Source organism: Papio anubis, chromosome 7 (genome assembly GCF_008728515.1).
Source record: "Papio anubis isolate 15944 chromosome 7, Panubis1.0, whole genome shotgun sequence".
Lineage (NCBI taxonomy): Eukaryota > Metazoa > Chordata > Mammalia > Primates > Cercopithecidae > Papio > Papio anubis.
In genome coordinates this window covers 61,705,984-61,719,458 of record NC_044982.1, presented here as the reverse complement: position 1 = coordinate 61,719,458, position 13,475 = coordinate 61,705,984, and the positions used below count along the sequence as shown (strand labels likewise).

Sequence of the window (13,475 nt, the reverse complement as noted above, 5' to 3'; positions counted from 1 at the left end):
CTGTGGCTTTGTAGGGGTTATTTAGATGAGAGTGTAAAGAAGGGAAAAACCTGAGCCTGATTCACAAATTTAATCAACCCAATTCATTAGTTTTTGCTGAAGACATTGCTGCCATAATACAGATTCACTCAAAAATAATTCTGAAAACAGTGGCAAGTGGAAATCCCTGCAGCGGGCTCAAATTGGTGGATGGGTTTTAATGAAAATACCAGGAAGATTTGGCTTCAGTGACAGGAACACCAGGAAGGCTGAAATACGGAAAATAAACTTTACCTCTTTATAATTTCTCCTACAGCCAGGCCAAACTGTCTAACTTGAGAACTACTGATCTAAGAGACACATTACAAAAAATAGCATCTGAACCCAGACATTTCTTAGGGGCCACAACATTCCATCACTTAATCAGGAAAATACTTACCAAGGACTTAATTATAAATAGCAAAGAGTACAAAATTAGATCTCTCTTAAAAACACAATCTTTGCCCATAAAGAACTCCCATGTTAAACTCTCCATTGTCCTCCATTATCTAACACTAAATATGAATGCATAATTCTGGGAAAGCTTGTTTTCTGGATTCACTTTAGGGACTGGAGTTTCCCTAAGTGGATGTAAACACACACATACAGACGTGCACACACACCCACATACAGAAAACATGTTCAAACTTCAAACTTAGCATTTCTGGATTTATAAGGAGACAACTGGAGTACAAGACATAAAATCCTTGCCACTGTCATTGTTATCACCACTCTTCCTTCTAATTTATTCCCTTCTTTTCTCACCTCTTTCTTTTCTTCTATCACCTGTCATTTCTCCTGTGACTCTCAGATTTCACATGGGAAAGTCTGCTTTCTACTAACATCTCTGTGCTCTATAGTCCCCCTTGCCTCCTGTTCAGGCAGAGAATGGACTAATCATTAGAGTTGCAAGGTTTCAGTTTCCTTACTCATTGCATAAATGGGTTTAGGATATTTTTCCAAACAAAGATACATTCATCTTTTATTTTTCTTACTCCTGGGCTCAGTGTCACTCAGACGCTTGAGAGTACAAGATAACCAAAGTTGTTTGTAAATGAATGTAATAATTCCAAGTTTGTTTATCATAGTTCCAACACTGATGAATTTGTAAGTCTCTGCTTTTATTAAGAGTAGATATAAGAAATGGTGTTTGGTGAACATGTCCTGCTTCTGCAGAATCATTTGTCTAGACACTGTTGCTATTCGTGTTGCTAATAAGACACTTTGATTTGCTCATTTATTTAATAAGCATTTGCCAAGTTCCTATTATCTTTGGATGATAGGAAATATAAAGATAAGTAAGTTATAGTTTTGTCTCCTAAGGAAACCCACAGTCTACAGAGGAAATGTACAAGTACACAAGTAATTTTCATATGATTCAACAAATTCTATAGCAGAAACAAACACAAAGTGCAATTGAAACTCAGAGGAAGGCAGATCTAACTCTCCTTGGTGGGGCCTGGAAAGTTCTCAGAAGAAGTGTGACATCTGAGCCACATACTGAAGAAAGAATACAAATTTGCCAAGCTCAAAATCTATGAACTGGAGAGAAAAGAAACTATGTGTACCATGGCATGGAAGAACAGCTTAACAATATATCTAGAGAACAAGGTGCACATAATTAGGTGAAGGAAATAAGGTTCAGAAGAAATGCAAGGATGCAGTTCATAATGATCTTGTATACCGTACTAGAGATTGGCCTTTAACCTGAGGAATAAATGGAAATCACTGAAGCATGAGAGCATGCATGCTTCAATGATTCTTTTTTTTTTTTTTTGAGACAGAGTCTCGCTCTGTCGCCCAGGCTGGAGTGCAGTGGCCGGATCTCAGCTCACTGCAAGCTCCGCCTCCCGGGTTCACGCCATTCTCCTGCCTCAGCCTCCCGAGTAGCTGGGACTACAGGCGCCCGCCACCTCGCCCAGCTAGTTTTTTGTATTTTTTAGTAGAGACGGGGTTTCACCGTGTTAGCCAGGATGGTCTCCATCTCCTGACCTCGTGATCCACCCGTCTCGGCTCTCAAAGTGCTGGGATTACAGGCTTGAGCCACCGCGCCCAGCCGCTTCAATGATTCTTATGCATGAGAGTAGCATGATCAGATTTGCACTTAACAAAATCACTTTGATCACAATAGAGGAAAAATTGGAAAAAGATACTATGAGAAACCAGATGACCAACTAAAAGAAATAATATGAACCTAATCCTAGTAGTGGCCTGAGGGTGACTGCCAAGGAGACAGAGTAGAGAGACATTTAGGAGATAAGCTAAATAGAATCAGGTGATTAATTTGTACGTGAAGGAGGAGGAAGGGCAGAGGGACAGTAACAAAACAGGAAAGCCTCAAGCATAATGTCCAGATTTCCAACATGAAAAGCTGGATGATGGCTTTGACTTCATTGAGCTAAACAATTTATGTGCAGGAAAATCTGGAGCTCAAGATGAAGAGTTGTTCTGGAAATGTTGAATTCGAATAGTCTATGAGATAGCCTAATAGAGATAAACAGGTGGTTGTTATACATGAGTCAGGATATCAGGAGAAAGGCGAGACAGATAAGACATCAGGGCTAGACAGATAAAACATATAGGTAGTAGTTTTTTGTTTGTTTTACTTTTTATTGTATAAATTTAAGGTGTTTAGCAGAATGTTTATATATATATTTACTATATGTGAACATATAGATATACATATATATAGTAAAGTGGTTACTACAATCAAGCTAATTATATAGGGTGAAACACAAAGCAAATCCAAAAGGATCAGACTTAGAAATTAATATGCAGAAACCCTGCCCAAATGGAGACTAACATTAACAATCATTTAGTCACTCAGGCAGTTGGCTCTATCTTCTAAGACAAACCAATATAATTTTTTCAAGAAAAACTATGATAGCTTTCTTAACCTTGCCATTTATCAAAACCAAACTCTCTCTTCTCTTGGGTTTTAGACATTTGTGCATTACACTTATTGTGTATTTCCCAGTAAATGTAACCCAAATATCAATGGCCTTATGTGTTTATTCCTGACTTTACTCTTGAGATTCTGGACAAGAGAGACCTTCCACAGATCTGGGGTACCTCTTTTCAGTGTAATGTGTGTTTTTCTACTCCAGATTTTTAAAAATTGCTTACTAGAAATGAAATAATTATGTCAAGCATTGAAAGAAACACTATTGAAACTTTATAGTTATTGGAACTTTTAAAGTATTCTAAATATTTCCTTCGAACAATAAATGCTGACCTCTAAAAAAAATCAGTACAATGGCTTCCTGATATGGACAGCTTCCTACTTCATAAGGTATTCATTATCATCTCATTCAAATTCTGCAGTTCAATGAATTTCTTTTAAAAGCAAGAACAAAAAATAATTTAGTAAAAGTTAAAAATTATTCCTGAATCTCACTTCAGTATAGTTAGATTTTGCAGCACAATAAGGTTCTAATCACACCCTGATTGGTACAGATTTATGCAAAGAGTTTATACAAGAATTAATGGACATTAAGAAAATCACTGCATGCATACTGATATGTGATTATGCCTGAAGACATGTAGAGCCACCCACAGCTGGAAACATGCTAAAATAATAAGGCTACAGTCAGAAATGCTGCTTTAATTATGAATTTCTTTTCTATTTTTAGATAGTACTGATCTTCACTTGTATTAGAGATACATTATTTTTATTTAAATTTTTGTTCCTTACAACTCCTATATGTAGAAATTTTTTTTAAAAAATCACTGACATATATCCATAAAATTACTAAGCAGAGTTTTTATTTTCAGGTCAAAGAGAAAAAATAATAATAAAGTCACAAATGAATGTATGAACTTAATTAAATTAGATAAATGAGGTTTAAAATATGTTTGTGTGATACAAGTATTGTTATAATGAATATAAGAAGGATAAAAGACATACTTAGAGGCCACCCAAAAGAACCACACTGTCCTAGCATTCATCTCTTAGCTTTGAGATTATCTCTGAATTATGAAGGAAGGAAATTATTATTTATTGAGCAGGCACCTAGTCAGTTATATATTAATGCACACTTTACCTAACTTACTTTTCAGAGTACAACTTCTTTTTCTTTTATGAAATGGAACCAATATTACTGGAAATAACATTTCATAAAGGAAAAAGAAGTTTATATAAAGGCCTTGTGATGGTTTTAAAATATCGTGAAATCCATTGCAAAGGTGAGGTTTAATTCTCTTCTCCTTAAGTGTGGGTAGATTTAGTGACTTAGAATATGGCAGAAGTATCAGTTTGTGTCTCCTGAAACTGGATCATAAAAGACAGCCTTCCTACTTGTACTCTGTCTTTCTTGGATGGCTCATTCTGAGGAACACTAACTGCCATGTCATGAAAATACTCAAGCAGCCTGTATTAATCAGCTCGGTCTCTCACACCACAGGCTGTGTGACTTAAATAAGAGAAATTGGTTTTTCACAGTTCTGGAGACTGGGAAGTTCAAGAGCAAGGTGCTAACCTATCAGTTCCTGGTGAGAGGTCTTTTCCTGGCTTACAGACAGCCACCTTCTTGCTAGGTCCCCTCATGGCAAAAAGACAGAGCTCTGGTGTCTCTTCATCTTTTTATAAGAGCATCGGCCTGATCATATTAGGGACCCATCCTTAAGACTTCATTTAACCTTTGTCACCTCCTCACAGGCCCTGTCTCTAAACAGAGTCACATTTGGGGCTAGTATTTCAACATATAAATTTAAAGGGGACACAAAGATGCAGTCTATAACACAGCCCTGTGGAAAGGTTAGTGTGGTAAGAAACTAAGGCCCCCTGCCAAGAGCTACGTGAGTGAACCAGCTTGCAGGCAGTTCTTCTAGCTCCAGTCAAGCCTTCAGATTACTGTACCCCTGGTCACTATCTCGAATGCAACCTCATAAGAAATCCTGAGGCAGAGTCACCCAGCTAAGCTGATCCTATATATCTTACTCTAAGTATCTAAATATCTTTTTTTTTTTTTTTTTTTTTTTTTGAGACGGAGTCTCGCTCTGTCGCCCAGGTTGGAGTGCAGTGGCCGGATCTCAGCTCACTGCAAGCTCCGCCTCCCGGGTTCATGCCATTCTCCTGTCTCAGCCTCCCGAGTAGCTGGGACTACAGGCGCCGCCACCAAGCCCAGCTAGTTTTTTGTATTTTTTAATAGAGACGGGGTTTCACCGTGTTAGCCAGGATGGTCTTGATCTCCTGACCTCGTGATCCACCCGTCTCGGCCTCCCAAAGTGCTGGGATTACAGGCTTGAGCCACCGCGCCCGGCCAGTATCTAAATATCTTACAATGTGAGACAATACTTAGAGTAAGATATTGGCTTTTAAATAAATATTGGAGAAGCAGTGTGGGTAGTGGAAAGAGCATATACACTTCAACAGTTAGAAAAATCTGGCTTCTAATTCCTGTTTTACCACTTACTATCTATTGCTGCCAAATTCTCCCCCCAAATAGCAACTTAAACAGTAAGTATTTAAAAGCCCATTCATTTACTGTGAGAGTTCACACATACTAGCTCAGTTAATCCTTATAACAACTTTGAGATAATGTTTTATAATACTACACACAAAATATATTTTTGTAATTAAAAATAATTTTTAAATAAAATAAATTACTTTGACATTATGAAATTGGTTGTACCTCCCAAGAATGTTCCAATCAATCTACTTCTCTCCATCTCCACTATGACTACCCAGATCTATATGCCACATCATCTGTAGCCTGGATGACCTCAGTGGCCTAACTAGTTCCTTGCTTTTATAGTTTTCTTCCCCATAGCAGGAGGAGTGAATTTTAAAGATGTAAATCAAACTATGATAATCTGCTACTTAAAACCTTTCCATGACTTCATGTGATTCTTTTTGCTGGTTACACTTAATATATCTAAATGACAGTGAATGGTACTAATCATGTGGTCACTTAATTGATGGCAATTCATTGCAACTACAATGTAATACATATGCATGATGTTTCTTCTTTCATTTCCTTTCATTTCCCCACACTGGTCTTTTTTCTGTCCCATGAACCCATTCAATCCTCAATCTGGGCTCAGGATCTTTGCAACTTACAACCAAGAAAGAAGATGAGCTCAATGGAATAAAAGATGAGCTCATAAGTTTAAAAAGTAATTGACTAGCTAAAAGAGTATAAACACTAAGAAATAAAGACAGGATACTGAACATTTTAGACCACAGGTAAGAATATAAATAAAACTTATTGAACACTTAAATAAAATATTTCACACTTATTATAAAGATAGAAAAATCTATATTTATAAGTAACCTAAACAAATCGGAGTTTATTTGCATTCCTGATTCTCTAGCCAAATTACAATAACCACCAGTACCTAGGTCAATAAGTGAATTTGCCTCTCTGTTCTCTGTTCTGTATATCTATGCAGTACAAATGAAAATAACTATAGTAGACTTACCTCCTTAGTTAGGCTTTAGGTTTTTATATTTCATAAGACAAAAAGTCAAATATGGTCAAAATTGCTATTGAAAGTCTCTTAAAAGACCCACATACAAAACCAATATACCATTTCTCAATAAGTCAATCATATCTTTCCTTCCAGACATAGATTAAACCTTCTGGTTTAACATCCAATAAATGATGAACGTTTGAATCACAATTTCACATTATGATCTCATTCTATGAGAAGCATGAAAGAACTGAGAGCACCTGAGGAAGAACAACAGCTCACACCTTCCCTCTCACACTTACTTTGAGGTCATAGACACACTGAATAGAATGATGAAATCACCTCTGTTATTTCTCTGTCTCTTCTCCCTCTCTCTTCTTAACCCCCTCATGTTAAGGTTGCTTAAATTGAGACAATAGTAACAGGCAGAAGCAGAGATAAATGGAAAACTCTCCAGCAATCATCCTCCCAAAAAGAACACCAAATTAAACAACTATCCATACAAGAAAGCAGCCTTCATAAGAACCAAAAATCAGATGAGCAATCAGAGTACCTGGTTTAAACATCGTATCAAGGAAAGAGACACTGAAGAGGGTAGGAAAGGCAGTCTTGAATTGCCGACATCACTTCTCCCCAGTCCTGCAACGGTGACCCCATGGTGTGGAGACAGAATCTGTGTGCTTGAGGAAGGGAGAGTGCAGTGATTACGGGACTTTGCATTGGAACTCAGTACTGCCCTGTCAGCAGAAATCAACATGGGGCAGAATTCAGCCAGTGCCCACAGAGGGAGCATTTGGACCAGCCATAGACTGAGAGGAATCATCCACTCCAGTGGTTGGAACCTGAGTTTTGGCAAGTGCCCTCACATAGGCTAAAGTGCTCTGGGGTCCTAAATAAATTTGAAAGGCATCCCATGCCACAAGGACTGCAATTCCTGGGCAAGTCTTGGTGCTGTGCTGGGCTCAGAGCCAGTAGACTTGGGTGCACAACCTAGTGAGACACCAGCCAGGACAGCAAGGGAGTGCTTGCATCACTCCTCCTTTAATCCCAGGTAGCAGCTCTGGGAGAGACTTCATTCTCCTTGAGGAAAGTACAAAGGACTTTATCTTGCAACTTGGATACCAGTTCAGTCATGGTAGAATGGAGCACTAGGCAGAGTCCTGAGGCCCCCTTTCTAGGCCCTACCAGCCAGGAAACATTTCTAGACACAGCCTGGGGCAAGAGGAACCTGCTGCCTTGAAGGGAAAGACCCAGTTTTGGCAGGATTTATCACCTGCTGACTGAAGAGCCCTTGGGCCTTGCATAAACACCAGTGGTACCCAGGGAATGGTCACACCGGCCTTGGATGAGACCCAGGCCCGTGCTGGCTTCACAGGTGACCCAGTGTATTCCCGGCTGTAATGGCCACAAGGAGAGGTTCCTTCTGCTTGAGGAAAGGAGAGGGAAGAATAAAGGGGACTTTATCTTGCAGCTTAGGCACCAGCTTGGCCAGAGAGGGTTAGAAAATTAAGCATGGTTCTGGGGTCCTTAATTCCATACCTTAGCTCCTGTATGGCATTTATGGACCCAGCCTGGGCCAGAGGAGAGCTTGCTGCCCTGAAGAGAAAGACTCATGCCTGGAAGAATTCACCACAAGCTGACTGAAAAGCCCTTGGACCTTGAGTGAACATCAGTGGAGCCCAAACAGTACTCACCATAGGTGTCACGTGGTGGTGGCCACAGGGAGAGAATTCTTCTGCATGAGGAAAGGAAAGATAAGAGTGAGAAGGACTTTCTCTTGGGGCTTGGGTGCCAGGTCAGCTGCAGTTTTAGAGTAGCAAGCAAATTCCTAAGGTTTCCAACTCCAGGCCCTGGCTCCTGGATGACATTCGTGGACCTGCCCTGGGCCGGGGTGTGGCTCACTGCCTTGAAGGGAAGGGCATCATAAGCCTGATTGAATTCATCACCTGCTCTCTGAAGAGCTCTTGGAAAATGGGCCAGGCAGTGGTCACTGTGGGACTCAGGCGAGACCCAGCATTGTACTGATTTCAGGTCTTACCTGGTATAGTCCTGGTGGTGGTGGCCAGAGGAGTGCCTGTGTAATCCTTCCCCAAGTTCCAGGCAGCTCAGCACAAAGAGAGAGACTCCAGTATTCTGGAGGAAAATAAGGGAAGAGAACAACAGTCTCTGCCTGGTAATCTGAGAAATTTTCTTGGATCTTACCCAGGTCCACCAAAGTAGTACCTCTACAAGTCTGAAAGAGCTATAATGTTACTGGGCTCGCGGTGCCCACTAATGAATATATGGCCTCAGTGACCAATAATTTAGATCACAACACTCAATTCCTTTTGAAAACTCAGAAAGCCTTCCCAAGAAGTAAAAATACAAACAAACTCACACTGGAAAGACCTACAATACTTAACTTTTAATGCCCAGACGTCAACAAACATCACAAGCATTAAGACCATCCAAGAAAACATGACTTCGCCAAACAAACTAAATAAAGTACAATTACCAATCTCAAAGTTACAGAGATAGGTGACCTTTCAGATAGAAAATTCAAAGTAGCTGTTTTGCAAAAGCTCAATGAAACCACAAAAGACACAGAATAAGCAAATCTATGCTGAGCAAAAAGAACAAAACTGAAAGAATCATATTATCTGACCTCAAATTATATTACAGAGCTCTAGTAACCAAAACAGCATAGTCCTGGCATAAAAACAGACATATAGAAGAATGGAACAGAATAAGGAACCCAGAGATAAATCTGTACATCAACAGTGAACTCATTTTCAACAAAAGTGCCAAGAACATTGGGGAAAGAACAGTCTCTTCAATAAATGGTGCCAGGAAAACTGGATTTCCATAGGCAGAAGAATGAAGCTAGATCCCTCTCTCTCACCATATACAAAAATCAAATCAAAATGGATTAAAGATTAAATCTAAGACCTCAAACTATGAAACTACTAAACAAAAACATTGAGGAAACTCTCTGGGACATTGGTCTGGGCAAAGATTTATCAAGTAATACCCCAAAGGCACAGGCAACCAAACCAAAAATGCACAAATGGGATCACATTAAGTCAAAAAGCTTCTGCACAGCAAAGGAAACAATCAACAATGTGAAGAGAAACCCCACAAATGGGGAGAAAATATTTGCAAACTATCCATCTGACAAGGAATTAATAACCAGAATATATAAGGAGCTTAAACAATTAAATAGGAAAAAATCTAATAATCTGATATTAAAATGGGCAAAAGATTTGAATAGACATTTCTCAAAAGAAGATATACAAATAACAGACATATAAAAAGGTGCTCATCATCATCGATGATCAGAGAAATGCAAATCAAGACTACAATGAGATATCATCTCACCTTAGTAAAAAATGGCTTATATACAAAAAAAGCGGGCAATAATAAATGCTGGTGAGGAGGTAGAGGAAAGAGAACCCTCATGCACTGTTGAAGGGAATGTAAATTGGTACAACCACTATGGAGAACAGCATGGAGGTTCCTCAAAAAATTAAAAATAGAACTACCATACAATCCAGCAATCCACTGCTAGGTATATTCCCAAAAGAAAGGACATCAGTATGTCAAAGCAATATCTGAACTCCTATGTTTACTGTAGCACTAGTCATGATAGCCAAGATTTGGAAGCAACCTAAGTGTCCATCAACAGATGAATGGATAAAGAAAATGTGGTACATGCAAACCACGGAGTACTATTCAGCCATATAAAAGAATGAGATCCTGTCATCTGCAGCAACATGGATGGAACTGGAGTCATTATATTAAGTGAAATAAGCCAGGCACAGAAAGACAAACATCGCACATTCTCACTTATTTGTGGAAGCTAAAAATTAAGACAATTGAACTAATGGAGATAGACAGTAGAAGGATGGTTACCAGAGGCTGGGAAGGATGGGGTAGGGGAAGGTGGGGATGGCTAATAGGGACAAAAATATAGTTAGATAGAATGACTAAGATCTAGCATTTATAGCACATCAGGGTGACTACAGTCAACAATAATGTATTGTACATTTTAAAATAATTAAAAGTATAATTGGATTGTTTATAACACAGAAAAATTATAAATGCTTGAGGTGATATATTCTACAAATTTTGCCTAAATTAAGTCCACAGATGATGTGACTCCAGAGCATTTATATAAGACCACTACCTGCCCCAGCTGAATGATAGCTGACGGGAGATGGGGGCAGACACCTTGTTCTTGCTTTTAGCCATATCTAGTCCCCACGTGACTTACTCTAGGTTATAAAGGGTGACCACTGAATCAGGAAACACAAATACAGAATAAATGGTTTATTGGCAACTCATTATAATATACATTAAAATAATAATATCTGTATTTCCAAATGCTATGGTCACCCTGTACATAAAACAGTATGAACAATTATAGTCCCTATGCTCTGAGAGCCAATAAACTAAAATAAAAAATTGTTGCAGAGAAAAGCACAAAATTGGCAAGAAAATTTAGCCAAAATAACTATGTCAAACTCATAGCTAAAAATTCAAAAGAAAAATGTATGTGTCAGCAAATATGTCCAGTTTTTCTTTAACTGGTAAGAAAGGGGATATTGTCATGACACACAATTTTGTCTCGGTTTCTATCCTTAAAATTGTTACTTTACACTTACACACCCAACCAATCAAGAAATTAGAAATATACATTTGAATTATTTAGCCACCACTGAGTAGATTTTTGAACAAAGCCTTTTTGTTTTCTTTTCAATTTTTAATTGACAAATAACTATATATGCATTTATTGTGTACAACGTATTTTGAAATATGTATATATGGTGGATTGGCTAAATTGAGCTAATGAACATATGCATTATCTCACACAGTTATCATATTTGGGGTGAGAATACATAAAACCTACTCCCTTAGCATTTTTCAATACAATAAATCATACAAAACCTTTCTTTACAAACTCCAAGCCCATGCCTAAAAAGTAAAAGTTGGAAAAACTTTCTACCTGTTAGTTTTAGCAAACTTCACCTTCTCCTTGGAAGAAAAGCAAATATATGTTAACTGGAAGGTTGACAGGAAAACCTGCTGATTTCCAGGCAAACTGGATGTGTTGGGTTAGAAAAAAGAATGTTCTCATTGATTTAGATTGGACACCTGGTAAGCCCTTTAGAAGACTCTGTACCTGTCTCAGAAAAGAGCAATATAGGCCCAAAATGACCAACCAGATAGACAGAATCATGTTCATTCCATTTTCTGCCAAGAGTTTTGTAAAAACTACAGGCATAAAAAATTAAAGGTTTTATTGCAGGACAGATGGGCATGCATGCTGGGAAGCCATATAGCTGGCCCACACAAAACGGATGAACAATCCCTGATTTTCATAACACTTCACTTGAAGACACAGCATATTTCCTGCCTGAGCAAAGAAGCCAAGGGAATAGGAAAGACTCCTTTCTAATATTTTTCCAGATAGTTAAAAGTGATTGTCTAGAGAATTTCCATTTGCAGTTAGCTTGGCATGCCTTTTACCAGAATTCATTATTCCACTCAGCTTTAGAAGCCTGGGGGAGGTGGGGAAGAAAGGTTGTGTCCACATGGTCTTGATCTCTACTGTCTGTTAATCCTATCTAACTAGGGCAGTCGCTGAGTTACATGATTTCTTCTCTGGGGCTATTTATATTTAACACAAGATTCAAGAAATGGTCTCCAAACCCCAGTCTGGGAAACATTAAAAAGACAGATTCTTTTATATAATTTAGCAAGTTTGGATGGGAGGAGGTGTTGTTGGAAAACTGTATTTTCTCCAGTATTCCCAATAAACAGACTCCCATTTGGTAATCACTACTTACAAGATCAAAAAGTATTAGAACTCAGACTAATAAATCGCTAAAGTAGAATTTAATGCATGAGCAATGGAAATAAACATTTTGGAAGGGAAATCATACACTAGCAGCTGCCTATTAACCTTTGCATAAATTTAACTGGGTTGAGCGGTTTTAAGTTTTCATCTAGTCAATATCTGAATACAGAAAGTTTAGACTAAATGGCTCCCAACTTCACTTCAAGAACTGTATGCAGTGATGAGCTGGTAAATTAACCACATCTTCAGGAAAAGATGTATGCATATATATCTCTCGTATACATATATATATACACATGCACACATATGTTTATTAGAAATTCTGCTGATGCAAAACATGTAACCTACAATTCACAAAATAATAAATATATAATATTCTTTATTGTAAACTTCATATACATTTAACTTCAGTGTGACTTGCTATTTCTTAAAAATCCACTATCAGTTTTTATAATTATATGCCAACAATAGTGTCACAAAATCAGACTATGAATATATGCTTGATTACTATCCAATTCAGCACAGAAATCACTCACATCATTAAGAAATGAGTGTAGTTATGACAAAATGTTGGTTGATAATTTTGTTTACATTAAGGAATAAGATGAAAGTGAAATAAACCATGTGCTGGAAATTCACTCATTCGTCAATAAAGTGAGTGACTTCTTTGCTAAATTAGATAACAGTTTGTAAATACTGGCAGAAATGTCTTCATGTTTTTTATGCTATTCACAATATCATAGCCACAGACAGGACACACTTTAAGTTTATTCAGTATTTAACATTTTCTCCATCACTTCTAAAATGTAGGCAATCAACAAAACGTTAAATCAAGCCCTGATTTGCACCATTTGCTGATTGCTGTAGTATAAAGACTCCCACCTGGCCGATTTTAAGTTACCAACATGAAGTCTCTGAGGGCCAAGTTTGGAAGAGATGCAAAGAAGTGTCTCTTTCACCAGATAATTGATATATAACCTGAAGAGCAGAGATAATAGTTAAAAGTGATAAAAGAATTAGGAAGTAATAAATTTTGAATATTGAGTTATTTTATATTAATATAAATTAATTGTGTTTATATAATTTAATTTTTAATAATGATTGTGTTGGCCAAGGGTGGTGGCTCATGCCTGTAATCCCAGCACTTTGGGAGGCTGAGGCAGGCAGATCACCAGAGGTCAGGAATTCAAGATCAGTCTGACCA

At 38.0% G+C, this 13,475-nt stretch overlaps 1 long non-coding RNA gene across 2 annotated transcripts in view; it reads right to left on the bottom strand.

The window, feature by feature from the left end:
- Positions 1-13,475, bottom strand: part of LOC110743777 — a 109,048-nt gene that overhangs the window by 94,891 nt on the left and 682 nt on the right. Inside the window, exons 2-5 of one of the 2 annotated variants that reach the window (XR_002523351.1) lie at positions 13,154-13,249; positions 8,471-8,565; positions 8,127-8,167; positions 6,986-7,112 (exon numbers count right to left, since the gene is read on the bottom strand). This is a non-coding gene — a long non-coding RNA (uncharacterized LOC110743777). The remainder of the gene's footprint in view (positions 1-6,985; positions 7,113-8,126; positions 8,168-8,470; positions 8,566-13,153; positions 13,250-13,475) is intronic. The other variant, XR_002523352.1, reaches the window with a different exon arrangement.